This window comes from Pristiophorus japonicus, chromosome 7, assembly GCF_044704955.1.
Source record: "Pristiophorus japonicus isolate sPriJap1 chromosome 7, sPriJap1.hap1, whole genome shotgun sequence".
NCBI lineage: Eukaryota > Metazoa > Chordata > Chondrichthyes > Pristiophoridae > Pristiophorus > Pristiophorus japonicus.
Window position 1 is genome coordinate 251558674 of NC_091983.1, and position 18405 is coordinate 251577078.

Consider the following 18405-nt stretch of genomic DNA (forward strand, 5'->3'; position numbering starts at 1 on the left):
CATCCAGATACATCACTGACCTCACTCATATACTCACTTCCCATCCAGATACATCACTGACATCACTCATACTGTCACTACCCATCCAGATACATCACTGACCTCACTCATACTGTCATTACCCATCAAGATACATCACTGACCTCACTCATACTGTCATTAACCATCCAGATACATCACTGACCTCACTCATACTGTCATTACCCATCTAGTTACATCACTGACCTCACTCATACTGTCACTACCCATCCAGTTACATCACTGACATCACTCATCCTGTCATTACCCTTCTACGTACATCACTGACCTCACTCATACTGTCACTACCCATCCAGATACATCACTGATCTCACTCATACTGTCACTACCCATCCAGATACATCACTGACCTCACTCATACTGTCATTACCTTTCCAGATACATCACTGACCTCACTCATACTGTCATTAACCATCCAAATACATCACTGACCTCACTCATATACTCACTTCCCATCCAGATACATCACTGACATCACTCATACTGTCACTACCCATCCAGTTACATCACTGACCTCACTCATACAGTCACTACCGATCCAGATACATCACTGATCTCACTCATACTGTCATTACCCATCCAGATACATCACTGACCTCACTCATATACTCACTACCCATCCACGTACATCACTGACCTCACTCATACTGTCTCTACCCATCCAGATACATCACTGACCTCACTCATACAGTCATTACCCATCGGGATACATCACTGACCTCACTCATACTGTCACTACCCATCCAGATACATCACTGACCTCACTCATACTGTCACTACCCATCCAGATACATCACTGACCTCACTCATACTGTCATTACCCATCCAGTTACATCACGAACCACACTCATACTGTCATCACCCATCTAGATACATCACTGACCTCACTCATACTGTCACTACCCATCCAGATACATCACTGACCTCACTCATACTGTCATTACCCATCCAGTTGCATCACTGACCTCACTCATACTGTCATTAACCATCCAGATACATCACTGACCTCACTCATATACTCACTACCCATCCAGTTACATCACTGATCTCACTCATACTGTCATTACCCATCCAGATACATCACTGACCTCACTCATACTGTCACTACCCATCCAGATACATCACTGACCTCACTCATACTGTCATTACCCATCCAGATATATCCCTGATCTCACTCATACTGTCACTACCCATCCAGTTACATCACTGACCTCACTCATACTGTCACTACCCATCCAGATACATCACTGACCTCACTCATACTGTCATTACCCATCCACGTACATCACTGACCTCACTCATACTGTCACTACCCATCCAGATACATCACTGATCTCACTCATACTGTCACTGCCCATCCAGATGCATCACTGACCTCACTCATACTGTCACTACGCATCCAGTTACATCACTGACCTCACTCATACTGTCACTACCCATCCAGTTACATCAGTGACCTCACTCATACTGTCACTGCCCATCCAGATACATCACTGACCTCACTCATACTGTCACTGCCCATCCAGATACATCACTGACCTCACTCATACTGTCACTACCCATCCACGTACATCACTGACCTCACTCATACTGTCACTACCCATCCAGATACATCACTGACCTCACTCATACTGTCATTACCCATCCAGATACATCACTGACCGCACTCATACTGTCATTACCCATCTCGTTACATCACTGACCTCACTCATACTGTCACTACCCATCCAGTTACATCACTGACATCACTCATCCTGTCATTACCCTTCTACGTACATCACTGACCTCACTCATACTGTCACTACCCATCCAGTTACATCACTGACATCACTCATCCTGTCATTACCCTTCTACGTACATCACTGACCTCACTCATACTGTCACTATCCATCCAGATACATCACTGACCTCACTCATACTGTCATTACCCATCTAGTTACATCACTGACCTCACTCATACTGTCACTACCCATCCAGTTACATCACTGACATCACTCATCCTGTCATTACCCTTCTACGTACATCACTGACCTCACTCATACTGTCACTACCCATCCAGGTACATCACTGACCTCACTCATATACTCACTACCCATCCAGATACATCAGTGACCTCACTCATATACTCACTACCCATCCAGATACATCACTGACCTCACTCATACTGTCACTACTCATCCAGATACATCACTGACCTCACTCATTCTGTCACTACCCATCCAGTTACATCACTGACCTCACTCATACTGTCACTACCCATCCAGTTACATCACTGATCTCACTCATACTGTCACTACCCATCCAGATACATCACTGACCTCACTCATACTGTCGCTACCCATCCAGATACATCACTGATCTCACTCATACTGTCACTACCCATCCAGATACATCACTGACCTCACTCATATACTCACTACCCATCCAGATACATCACTGACCTCACTCATACTGTCACTACCCATCCAGATACATCACTGACCTCACTCATACTGTCACTACCCATCCAGATACATCACTGACCTCACTCATATACTCACTACCCATCCAGATACATCACTGACCTCACTCATACTGTCATTACCCATCTAGTTACATCACTGACCTCACTCATACTGTCACTACCCATCCAGTTACATCACTGACATCACTCATCCTGTCATTACCCTTCTACGTACATCACTGACCTCACTCATACTGTCACTACCCATCCAGGTACATCACTGACCTCACTCATATACTCACTACCCATCCAGATACATCAGTGACCTCACTCATATACTCACTACCCATCCAGATACATCACTGACCTCACTCATACTGTCACTACTCATCCAGATACATCACTGACCTCACTCATTCTGTCACTACCCATCCAGTTACATCACTGACCTCACTCATACTGTCACTACCCATCCAGTTACATCACTGATCTCACTCATACTGTCACTACCCATCCAGATACAACACTGACCTCACTCATACTGTCATTACCCATCCAGATACATCACTGACCGCACTCATACTGTCATTACCCATCTCGTTACATCACTGACCTCACTCATACTGTCACTACCCATCCAGTTACATCACTGACATCACTCATCCTGTCATTACCCTTCTACGTACATCACTGACCTCACTCATACTGTCACTACCCATCCAGTTACATCACTGACATCACTCATCCTGTCATTACCCTTCTACGTACATCACTGACCTCACTCATACTGTCACTATCCATCCAGATACATCACTGACCTCACTCATACTGTCATTACCCATCTAGTTACATCACTGACCTCACTCATACTGTCACTACCCATCCAGTTACATCACTGACATCACTCATCCTGTCATTACCCTTCTACGTACATCACTGACCTCACTCATACTGTCACTACCCATCCAGGTACATCACTGACCTCACTCATATACTCACTACCCATCCAGATACATCAGTGACCTCACTCATATACTCACTACCCATCCAGATACATCACTGACCTCACTCATACTGTCACTACTCATCCAGATACATCACTGACCTCACTCATTCTGTCACTACCCATCCAGTTACATCACTGACCTCACTCATACTGTCACTACCCATCCAGTTACATCACTGATCTCACTCATACTGTCACTACCCATCCAGATACATCACTGACCTCACTCATACTGTCGCTACCCATCCAGATACATCACTGATCTCACTCATACTGTCACTACCCATCCAGATACATCACTGACCTCACTCATATACTCACTACCCATCCAGATACATCACTGACCTCACTCATACTGTCACTACCCATCCAGATACATCACTGACCTCACTCATACTGTCACTACCCATCCAGATACATCACTGACCTCACTCATATACTCACTACCCATCCAGATACATCACTGACCTCACTCATACTGTCACTACCCATCCAGGTACATCACTGACCTCACTCATATACTCACTACCCATCCAGATACATCACTGACCTCACTCATATACTCACTACCCATCCAGATACATCACTGACCTCACTCATACTGTCACTACTCATCCAGATACATCACTGACCTCACTCATACAGTTACTATCCATCCAGTTACATCACTGACCTCACTCATACTGTCATTACCCATCCACGTACATCACTGACCTCACTCATACTGTCACTGTCCATCCAGTTACATCACTGACCTCACTCATACTGTCACTACCCATCCAGATACATCACTGACCTCACTCATACTGTCATTACCCATCCAGATACATCACTGACCTCACTCATACTGTCACTGTCCATCCAGTTACATCACTGACCTCACTCATACTGTCACTACCCATCCAGATACATCACTGACCTCACTCATACTGTCATTACCCATCCAGATTCATCACTGACCTCACTCATACTGTCACTACCCATCCAGATAAATCACTGATCTCACTCATACTGTCATTACACATCCAGATACATCATTGACCTCACTCATACTGTCACTACCCATCCAGATACATCACTGACCTCACTCATACTGTCATTACCCATCCAGATACATCACTGACCTCACTCATATACTCACTACCCATCCAGATACATCACTGACCTCACTCATAATGTCACTACCCATCCAGATACTTCACTGACCTCACTCATACTGTCATTACCCATCCAGATACATCACTGACCTCACTCATACTGTCACTACCCATCCAGATACATCACTGACCTCACTCATACTGTCATTACCCATCCAGATACAACACTGACCTCACTCATACTGTCATTACCCATGCAGATACAACACTGACCTCACTCATACTGTCACTACCTATCCAGATACATCACTGACCTCACTCATACTGTCACTACCTATCCAGATACATCACTGACCTCACTCATACTGTCACTACCCATCCAGTTACATCAGTGACCTCACTCATACTTTCACTACCCATCCAGATACATCACTGACCTCACTCATACTGTCACTACCCATCCAGTTACATCACTGATCTCACTCATTCTGTCATTACCCATCCAGTTACGTCACTGATCTCACTCATACTGTCACTACCCATCCAGATACATCACTGACCTCACTCATATACTCACTACCCATCTAGATACATCACTGACCTCACTCATACTGTCACTACCCATCCAGATACATCACTGACTTCACTCATACTGTCACTACCCATCCAGATACATCACTGACCTCACTCATATACTCACTACCCATCCAGATACATCACTGACCTCACTCATACTGTCACTATCCATCCAGAAACATCACTGATCTCACTCATACTGTCACTACTCATCCAGATACATCACTGACCTCACTCATACAGTCATTACCCATCCAGATACATCACTGACCTCACTCATACTGTCACTACCCATCCAGATACATCACTGACCTCACTCAAATAGTCACTACCCATCCAGATACATCACTGACCTCACTCATACTGTCATGACCCATCCAGATACATCACTGATCTCACTCATACTGTCATTACCCATCCAGATACATCACTGACCTCACTCATACTGTCACTACCCATCCAGATACATCACTGATCTCACTCATACTGTCATTACACATCCAGATACATCACTGACCTCACTCATACTGTCACTATGCATCCAGAAACATCACTGATCTCACTCAAATAGTCACTACCCATCCAGATACATCACTGACTTCACTCATACTGTCATGACCCATCCAGATACATCACTGATCTCACTCATACTGTCATTACCCATCCAGATACATCACTGACCTCACTCATACTGTCACTACCCATCCAGATACATCACTGACCTCACTCATACTGTCATTACCCATCCAGATACATCACTGACCTCACTCATACTGTCACTACCCATCCAGATACTTCACTGACCTCACTCATACTGTCATTACCCATTCAGATACATCACTGACCTCACTCATACTGTCACTACCCATCCAGATACATCACTGACCTCACTCATACTGTCATTACCCATCCAGATACATCACTGACCTCACTCATACTGTCATTACCCATCCAGATATATCCCTGATCTCACTCATACTGTCACTACCCATCCAGTTACATCACTGATCTCACTCATACTGTCACTATCCATCCAGATACATCACTGACCTCACTCATACTGTCACTACCCATCCAGATACATCACTGACCTCACTCATACTGTCATTACCCATCCAGATACATCACTGACCTCACTCATACTGTCACTACCCATCCAGATACATCACTGACCTCACTCATACTGTCATTACCCATCCAGATATATCCCTGATCTCACTCATACGGTCACTACCCATCCAGTTACATCACTGATCTCACTCATACTGTCACTATCCATCCAGATACATCACTGACCTCACTCATACTGTCACTACCCATCCAGATACATCACTGACCTCACTCATACTGTCATTACCCATCCAGATACATCACTGACCTCACTCACACTGTTACTACCCATCCAGATACATCACTGATCTCACTCATACTGTCACTGCCCATCCAGATGCATCACTGACCTCACTCATACTGTCACTACGCATCCAGTTACATCACTGACCTCACTCATACTGTCACTACCCATCCAGTTACATCAGTGACCTCACTCATACTGTCACTGCCCATCCAGATACATCACTGACCTCACTCATACTGTCACTGCCCATCCAGATACATCACTGACCTCACTCATACTGTCACTACCCATCCACGTACATCACTGACCTCACTCATACTGTCACTACCCATCCAGATACATCACTGACCTCACTCATACTGTCATTACCCATCAAGATACATCACTGACCTCACTCATACTGTCATTAACCATCCAGATACATCACTGACCTCACTCATACTGTCATTACCCATCTAGTTACATCACTGACCTCACTCATACTGTCACTACCCATCCAGTTACATCACTGACATCACTCATCCTGTCATTACCCTTCTACGTACATCACTGACCTCACTCATACTGTCACTACCCATCCAGATACATCACTGATCTCACTCATACTGTCACTACCCATCCAGATACATCACTGACCTCACTCATATACTCACTACCCATCCAGTTACATAACTGACCTCACTCATACTGTCACTACCCATCCAGATACATCACTGACCTCACTCATACTGTCATTACCTTTCCAGATACATCACTGACCTCACTCATACTGTCATTAACCATCCAGATACATCACTGACCTCACTCATATACTCATTTCCCATCCAGATACATCACTGACATCACTCATACTGTCACTACCCATCCAGATACATCACTGACCTCACTTATAATGTCATTACCCATCCACGTACATCACTGACCTCACTCATACTGTCACTACCCATCCAGATACATCACTGATCTCACTCATACTGTCACTACCCATCCAGATACATCACTGACCTCACTCATAATGTCACTACCCATCCAGATACATCACTGACCTCACTCATACTGTCATTACCCATCCAGTTACATCACGAACCACACTCATACTGTCATTACCCATCAAGATACATCACTGACCTCACTCATACTGTCATTAACCATCCAGATACATCACTGACCTCACTCATACTGTCATTACCCATCTAGTTACATCACTGACCTCACTCATACTGTCACTACCCATCCAGATACATCACTGACCTCACTCAAATAGTCACTACCCATCCAGATACATCACTGACCTCACTCATACTGTCATGACCCATCCAGATACATCACTGATCTCACTCATACTGTCATTACCCATCCAGATACATCACTGACCTCACTCATACTGTCACTACCCATCCAGATACATCACTGATCTCACTCATACTGTCATTACACATCCAGATACATCACTGACCTCACTCATACTGTCACTATGCATCCAGAAACATCACTGATCTCACTCAAATAGTCACTACCCATCCAGATACATCACTGACTTCACTCATACTGTCATGACCCATCCAGATACATCACTGATCTCACTCATACTGTCATTACCCATCCAGATACATCACTGACCTCACTCATACTGTCACTACCCATCCAGATGCATCACTGACCTCACTCATACTGTCATTACCCATCCAGATACATCACTGACCTCACTCATACTGTCACTACCCATCCAGATACTTCACTGACCTCACTCATACTGTCATTACCCATTCAGATACATCACTGACCTCACTCATAAACTCACTACCCATCCAGATACATCACTGACCTCACTCATATACTCACTACCCATCCAGATACATCACTGACCTCACTCATACTGTCACTACCCATCCAGATACATCACTGACCTCACTCATACTGTCACTACCCATCCAGTTACATCAGTGACCTCACTCATACTGTCACTACCCATCCAGATACATCACTGATCTCACTCATACTGTCACTACCCATCCAGTTACATCACTGATCTCACTCATACTGTCACTACCCATCCAGATACATCACTGACCTCACTCATACAGTCATTACTCTTCCAGATACATCACTGACCTCACTCATACTGTCACTACCATCCAGATACATCACTGATCTCACTCATACTGTCACTACCCATCCAGTTACATCACTGATCTCACTCATACTGTCACTACCCATCTAGATACATCACTGACCTCACTCATACTGTCACTATCCATCCAGATACATCACTGACCTCACTCATACAGTCATTACTCTTCCAGATACATCACTGACCTCACTCATACTGTCACTACCCATCTAGATACATCACTGACCTCACTCATACTGTCACTACCCATCCAGTTACATCACTGACCTCACTCATACTGTCACTATCCATCCAGATACATCACTGACCTCACTCATACAGTCACTACCCATCCAGATACATCACTGACCTCACTCATACTGTCATGACCCATCCAGATACATCACTGATCTCACTCATACTGTCATTACCCATCCAGTTACATCAGTGACCTCACTCATACTGTCACTACCCATCCAGATACATCACTGACCTCACTCATACTGTCATTACCCATCCAGATACATCACTGACCTCACTCATACTGTCATTACCCATCCAGATACATCACTGACCTCACTCACACTGTTACTACCCATCCAGATACATCACTGATCTCACTCATACTGTCACTGCCCATCCAGATGCATCACTGACCTCACTCATACTGTCACTACGCATCCAGTTACATCACTGACCTCACTCATACTGTCACTACCCATCCAGTTACATCAGTGACCTCACTCATACTGTCACTGCCCATCCAGATACATCACTGACCTCACTCATACTGTCACTGCCCATCCAGATACATCACTGACCTCACTCATACTGTCACTACCCATCCACGTACATCACTGACCTCACTCATACTGTCACTACCCATCCAGATACATCACTGACCTCACTCATACTGTCATTACCCATCAAGATACATCACTGACCTCACTCATACTGTCATTAACCATCTAGTTACATCACTGACCTCACTCATACTGTCACTACCCATCCAGTTACATCACTGACATCACTCATCCTGTCATTACCCTTCTACGTACATCACTGACCTCACTCATACTGTCACTACCCATCCAGATACATCACTGATCTCACTCATACTGTCACTACCCATCCAGATACATCACTGACCTCACTCATATACTCACTACCCATCCAGTTACATAACTGACCTCACTCATACTGTCACTACCCATCCAGATACATCACTGACCTCACTCATACTGTCATTACCTTTCCAGATACATCACTGACCTCACTCATACTGTCATTAACCATCCAGATACATCACTGACCTCACTCATATACTAATTTCCCATCCAGATACATCACTGACTTCACTCATACTGTCACTACCCATCCAGATACATCACTGACTTCACTTATAATGTCATTACCCATCCACGTACATCACTGACCTCACTCATACTGTCACTACCCATCCAGATACATCACTGATCTCACTCATACTGTCACTACCCATCCAGATACATCACTGACCTCACTCATACTGTCACTACCCATCCAGATACATCACTGACCTCACTCATACTGTCATTACCCATCCAGTTACATCACGAACCACACTCATACTGTCATCACCCATCTAGATACATCACTGACCTCACTCATACTGTCACTACCCATCCAGATACATCACTGACCTCACTCATACTGTCACTACCCATCCAGTTGCATCACTGACCTCACTCATACTGTCATTAACCATCCAGATACATCACTGACCTCACTCATATACTCACTACCCATCCAGTTACATCACTGATCTCACTCATACTGTCACAACCCATCCAGATACATCACTGACCTCACTCATACTGTCACTACCCATCCAGATACATCACTGATCTCACTGATACTGTCATTACCCATCCAGATACATCACTGACCTCACTCATACTGTCACTACCCATCCAGATACATCACTGACCTCACTCATACTGTCATTACCTATCCAGATATATCCCTGATCTCACTCATACTGTCACTACCCATCCAGTTACATCACTGACCTCACTGATACTGTCATTACCCATCCAGATACATCACTGACCTCACTCATACTGTCACTACCCATCCAGATACATCACTGACCTCACTCATACTGTCATTACCCATGCACGTACATCACTGACCTCACTCATACTGTCACTACCCATCCAGATACATCACTGATCTCACTCATACTGTCACTGCCCATCCAGATGCATCACTGACCTCACTCATACTGTCACTACGCATCCAGTTACATCATTGACCTCACTCATACTGTCACTACCCATCCAGTTACATCAGTGACCTCACTCATACTGTCACTGCCCATCCAGATACATCACTGACCTCACTCATACTGTCACTGCCCATCCAGATACATCACTGACCTCACTCATACTGTCACTACCCATCCACGTACATCACTGACCTCACTCATACTGTCACTACCCATCCAGATACATCACTGACCTCACTCATACTGTCATTACCCATCCAGATACATCACTGACCTCACTCATACTGTCATTACCCATCTAGTTACATCACTGATCTTACTCATACTGTCACTATCCATCCAGTTACATCACTGACCTCACTCATACTGTCATTACCCATCTCGTTAAATCACTGACCTCACTCATACTGTCACTACCCATCCAGTTACATCACTGACATCACTCATCCTGTCATTACCCTTCTACGTACATCACTGACCTCACTCATACTGTCACTATCCATCCAGATACATCACTGACCTCACTCATACTGTCATTACCCATCTAGTTACATCACTGACCTCACTCATACTGTCACTACCCATCCAGTTACATCACTGACATCACTCATCCTGTCATTACCCTTCTACGTACATCACTGACCTCACTCATACTGTCACTAACCATCCAGATACATCACTGATCTCACTCATACTGTCACTACCCATCCAGATACATCACTGACCTCACTCATATACTCACTACCCATCCAGATACATCACTGACCTCACTCATACTGTCACTACTCATCCAGATACATCACTGACCTCACTCATACAGTTACTATCCATCCAGTTACATCACTGACCTCACTCATACTGTCATTACCCATCCACGTACATCACTGACCTCACTCATACTGTCATTACCCATCCAGATACATCACTGACATCACTCATACTGTCACTACCCATCCAGATACATCACTGACCTCACTCATACTGTCACTACCCATCCACGTACATCACTGACCTCACTTATAATGTCATTACACATCCACGTACATCACTGACCTCACTCATATTGTCACTACCCATCCAGATACATCACTGACCTCACTCATACTGTCACTACCCATCCAGTTACATCACTGACCTCACTCATACTGTCACTACCCATCCAGATACATCACTGATCTCACTCATACTGTCATTACCCATCCAGATACATCACTGACCTCACTCATATACTCACTACCCATCCACGTACATCACTGACCTCACTCATACTGTCTCTACCCATCCAGATACATCACTGACCTCACTCATATACTCACTACCCATCCATGTACATCACTGACCTCACTCATACTGTCTCTACCCATCCAGATACATCACTGACCTCACTCATACAGTCATTACCCATCGGGATACATCACTGACCTCACTCATACTGTCATTACCCATCCAGATACATCACTGACCTCACTCATACTGGCACTACCCATCCAGATACATCACTGACCTCACTCATACTGTCATTACCCATCCAGTTACATCACTAACCTCACTCATACTGTCATCACCCATCTAGATACATCACTGACCTCACTCATACTGTCACTACCCATCCAGATACATCACTGACCTCACTCATACTGTCACTACCCATCCAGTTGCATCACTGACCTCACTCATACTGTCATTAACCATCCAGATACATCACTGACCTCACTCATATACTCACTACCCATCCAGTTACATCACTGACCTCACTCATACTGTCATTATCCATCCAGATACATCACTGACCTCACTCATATACTCACTACCCATCCAGTTACATCACTGACCTCACTCATACTGTCATTATCCATCCAGATACATCACTGACCTCACTCATACAGTCACTACCCATCCAGATACATCACTGACCTCACTCATACTGTCACTACCCATCCAGTTACATCACTGACCTCACTCATACTGTCATTACCCATCCAGATACATCAGTGACCTCACTCATACTGTCATTACCCATCCAGTTACATCACTAACCTTACTCATACTGTCACTACGCATCCAGATACATCACTGACCTCACTCATACTGTCATTACCCATCCAGATACATCACTGACCTCACTCATACTGTCATTACCCATCTAGTTACATCACTGACCTCACTCATACTGTCACTACCCATCCAGTTACATCACTGACATCACTCATCCTGTCATTACCCTTCTACGTACATCACTGACCTCACTCATACTGTCACTAACCATCCAGATACATCACTGATCTCACTCATACTGTCACTACCCATCCAGATACATCACTGACCTCACTCATATACTCACTACCCATCCAGATACATCACTGACCTCACTCATACTGTCACTACTCATCCAGATACATCACTGACCTCACTCATACAGTTACTATCCATCCAGTTACATCACTGACCTCACTCATACTGTCATTACCCATCCACGTACATCACTGACCTCACTCATACTGTCATTACCCATCCAGATACATCACTGACATCACTCATACTGTCACTACCCATCCAGATACATCACTGACCTCACTCATACTGTCACTACCCATCCACGTACATCACTGACCTCACTTATAATGTCATTACACATCCACGTACATCACTGACCTCACTCATATTGTCACTACCCATCCAGATACATCACTGACCTCACTCATACTGTCACTACCCATCCAGTTACATCACTGACCTCACTCATACTGTCACTACCCATCCAGATACATCACTGATCTCACTCATACTGTCATTACCCATCCAGATACATCACTGACCTCACTCATATACTCACTACCCATCCACGTACATCACTGACCTCACTCATACTGTCTCTACCCATCCAGATACATCACTGACCTCACTCATATACTCACTACCCATCCATGTACATCACTGACCTCACTCATACTGTCTCTACCCATCCAGATACATCACTGACCTCACTCATACAGTCATTACCCATCGGGATACATCACTGACCTCACTCATACTGTCATTACCCATCCAGATACATCACTGACCTCACTCATACTGGCACTACCCATCCAGATACATCACTGACCTCACTCATACTGTCATTACCCATCCAGTTACATCACTAACCTCACTCATACTGTCATCACCCATCTAGATACATCACTGACCTCACTCATACTGTCACTACCCATCCAGATACATCACTGACCTCACTCATACTGTCACTACCCATCCAGTTGCATCACTGACCTCACTCATACTGTCATTAACCATCCAGATACATCACTGACCTCACTCATATACTCACTACCCATCCAGTTACATCACTGACCTCACTCATACTGTCATTATCCATCCAGATACATCACTGACCTCACTCATATACTCACTACCCATCCAGTTACATCACTGACCTCACTCATACTGTCATTATCCATCCAGATACATCACTGACCTCACTCATACAGTCACTACCCATCCAGATACATCACTGACCTCACTCATACTGTCACTACCCATCCAGTTACATCACTGACCTCACTCATACTGTCATTACCCATCCAGATACATCAGTGACCTCACTCATACTGTCATTACCCATCCAGTTACATCACTAACCTTACTCATACTGTCACTACGCATCCAGATACATCACTGACCTCACTCATACTGTCATTACCCATCCAGATACATCACTGACCTCACTCATACTGTCACTACCCATCCAGATACATCACTGATCTCACTCATACTGTCACTACCCATCCAGATACATCACTGACCTCACTCACACTGTCACTACCCATCCAGATACATCACTGATCTCACTCATACTGTCATTACCCATCCAGATACATCACTGATCTCACTCATACTGTCACTACCCATCCAGATACATCACTGACCTCACTCATACAGTCACTACCCATCCAGATACATCACTGACCTCACTCATACTGTCATGACCCATCCAGATACATCACAGATCTCACTCATACTGTCATTACCCATCCAGATACATCACTGACCTCACTCATACTGTCACTACCCATCCAGATACATCACTGACCTCACTCATACTGTCACTACCCATCCAGATACATCACTGACCTCACTCATACAGTCACTACCCATCCAGTTACATCACTGACCTCACTCATACTGTCACTACACATCCAGATACATCACTGACCTCACTCATACTATCACTACCCATCCAGATACATCACTGATCTCACTCATACTGTTATTACCCATCCACGTACATCACTGACCTCACTCATAATGTCACTACCCATCCAGATACTTCACTGACCTCACTCATACTGTCATTACCCATCCAGATACATCACTGACCTCACTCATACTGTCACTACCCATCCAGATACATCACTGACCTCACTCATACTGTCATTACCCATCCAGATACAACACTGACCTCACTCATACTGTCATTACCCATGCAGATACAACACTGACCTCACTCATACTGTCACTACCTATCCAGATACATCACTGACCTCACTCATACTGTCACTACCTATCCAGATACATCACTGACCTCACTCATACTGTCACTACCCATCCAGTTACATCAGTGACCTCACTCATACTTTCACTACCCATCCAGATACATCACTGACCTCACTCATACTGTCACTACCCATCCAGTTACATCACTGATCTCACTCATTCTGTCATTACCCATCCAGTTACGTCACTGATCTCACTCATACTGTCACTACCCATCCAGATACATCACTGACCTCACTCATATACTCACTACCCATCTAGATACATCACTGACCTCACTCATACTGTCACTACCCATCCAGATACATCACTGACTTCACTCATACTGTCACTACCCATCCAGATACATCACTGACCTCACTCATATACTCACTACCCATCCAGATACATCACTGACCTCACTCATACTGTCACTATCCATCCAGAAACATCACTGATCTCACTCATACTGTCACGACTCATCCAGATACATCACTGACCTCACTCATACAGTCATTACCCATCCAGATACATCACTGACCTCACTCATACTGTCACTACCCATCCAGATACATCACTGACCTCACTCAAATAGTCACTACCCATCCAGATACATCACTGACCTCACTCATACTGTCATGACCCATCCAGATACATCACTGATCTCACTCATACTGTCATTACCCATCCAGATACATCACTGACCTCACTCATACTGTCACTACCCATCCAGATACATCACTGATCTCACTCATACTGTCATTACACATCCAGATACATCACTGACCTCACTCATACTGTCACTATGCATCCAGAAACATCACTGATCTCACTCAAATAGTCACTACCCATCCAGATACATCACTGACTTCACTCATACTGTCATGACCCATCCAGATACATCACTGATCTCACTCATACTGTCATTACCCATCCAGATACATCACTGACCTCACTCATACTGTCACTACCCATCCAGATACATCACTGACCTCACTCATACTGTCATTACCCATCCAGATACATCACTGACCTCACTCATACTGTCACTACCCATCCAGATACTTCACTGACCTCACTCATACTGTCATTACCCATTCAGATACATCACTGACCTCACTCATACTGTCACTACCCATCCAGATACATCACTGACCTCACTCATACTGTCATTACCCATCCAGATACATCACTGACCTCACTCATATACTCACTACCCATCCAGATACATCACTGACCTCACTCATACTGTCACTACCCATCCAGATACATCACTGACCTCACTCATACTGTCATTACCCATCCAGATATATCCCTGATCTCACTCATACTGTCACTACCCATCCAGTTACATCACCGATCTCACTCATACTGTCACTATCCATCCAGATACATCACTGACCTCACTCATACTGTCACTACCCATCCAGATACATCACTGACCTCACTCATACTGTCATTACCCATCCAGATACATCACTGACCTCACTCATACTGTCACTACCCATCCAGATACATCACTGACCTCACTCATACTGTCATTACCCATCCAGATATATCCCTGATCTCACTCATACTGTCACTACCCATCCAGTTACATCACTGATCTCACTCATACTGTCACTATCCATCCAGATACATCACTGACCTCACTCATACTGTCACTACCCATCCAGATACATCACTGACCTCACTCATACTGTCATTACCCATCCAGATACATCACTGACCTCACTCACACTGTTACTACCCATCCAGATACATCACTGATCTCACTCATACTGTCACTGCCCATCCAGATGCATCACTGACCTCACTCATACTGTCACTACGCATCCAGTTACATCACTGACCTCACTCATACTGTCACTACCCATCCAGTTACATCAGTGACCTCACTCATACTGTCACTGCCCATCCAGATACATCACTGACCTCACTCATACTGTCACTGCCCATCCAGATACATCACTGACCTCACTCATACTGTCACTACCCATCCACGTACATCACTGACCTCACTCATACTGTCACTACCCATCCAGATACATCACTGACCTCACTCATACTGTCATTACCCATCAAGATACATCACTGACCTCACTCATACTGTCATTAACCATCCAGATACATCACTGACCTCACTCATACTGTCATTACCCATCTAGTTACATCACTGACCTCACTCATACTGTCACTACCCATCCAGTTACATCACTGACATCACTCATCCTGTCATTACCCTTCTACGTACATCACTGACCTCACTCATACTGTCACTACCCATCCAGATACATCACTGATCTCACTCATACTGTCACTACCCATCCAGATACATCACTGACCTCACTCATATACTCACTACCCATCCAGTTACATAACTGACCTCACTCATACTGTCACTACCCATCCAGATACATCACTGACCTCACTCATACTGTCATTACCTTTCCAGATACATCACTGACCTCACTCATACTGTCATTAACCATCCAGATACATCACTGACCTCACTCATATACTCATTTCCCATCCAGATACATCACTGACATCACTCATACTGTCACTACCCATCCAGATACATCACTGACCTCACTTATAATGTCATTACCCATCCACGTACATCACTGACCTCACTCATACTGTCACTACCCATCCAGATACATCACTGATCTCACTCATACTGTCACTACCCATCCAGATACATCACTGACCTCACTCATAATGTCACTACCCATCCAGATACATCACTGACCTCACTCATACTGTCATTACCCATCCAGTTACATCACGAACCACACTCATACTGTCATTACCCATCAAGATACATCACTGACCTCACTCATACTGTCATTAACCATCCAGATACATCACTGACCTCACTCATACTGTCATTACCCATCTAGTTACATCACTGACCTCACTCATACTGTCACTACCCATCCAGATACATCACTGACCTCACTCAAATAGTCACT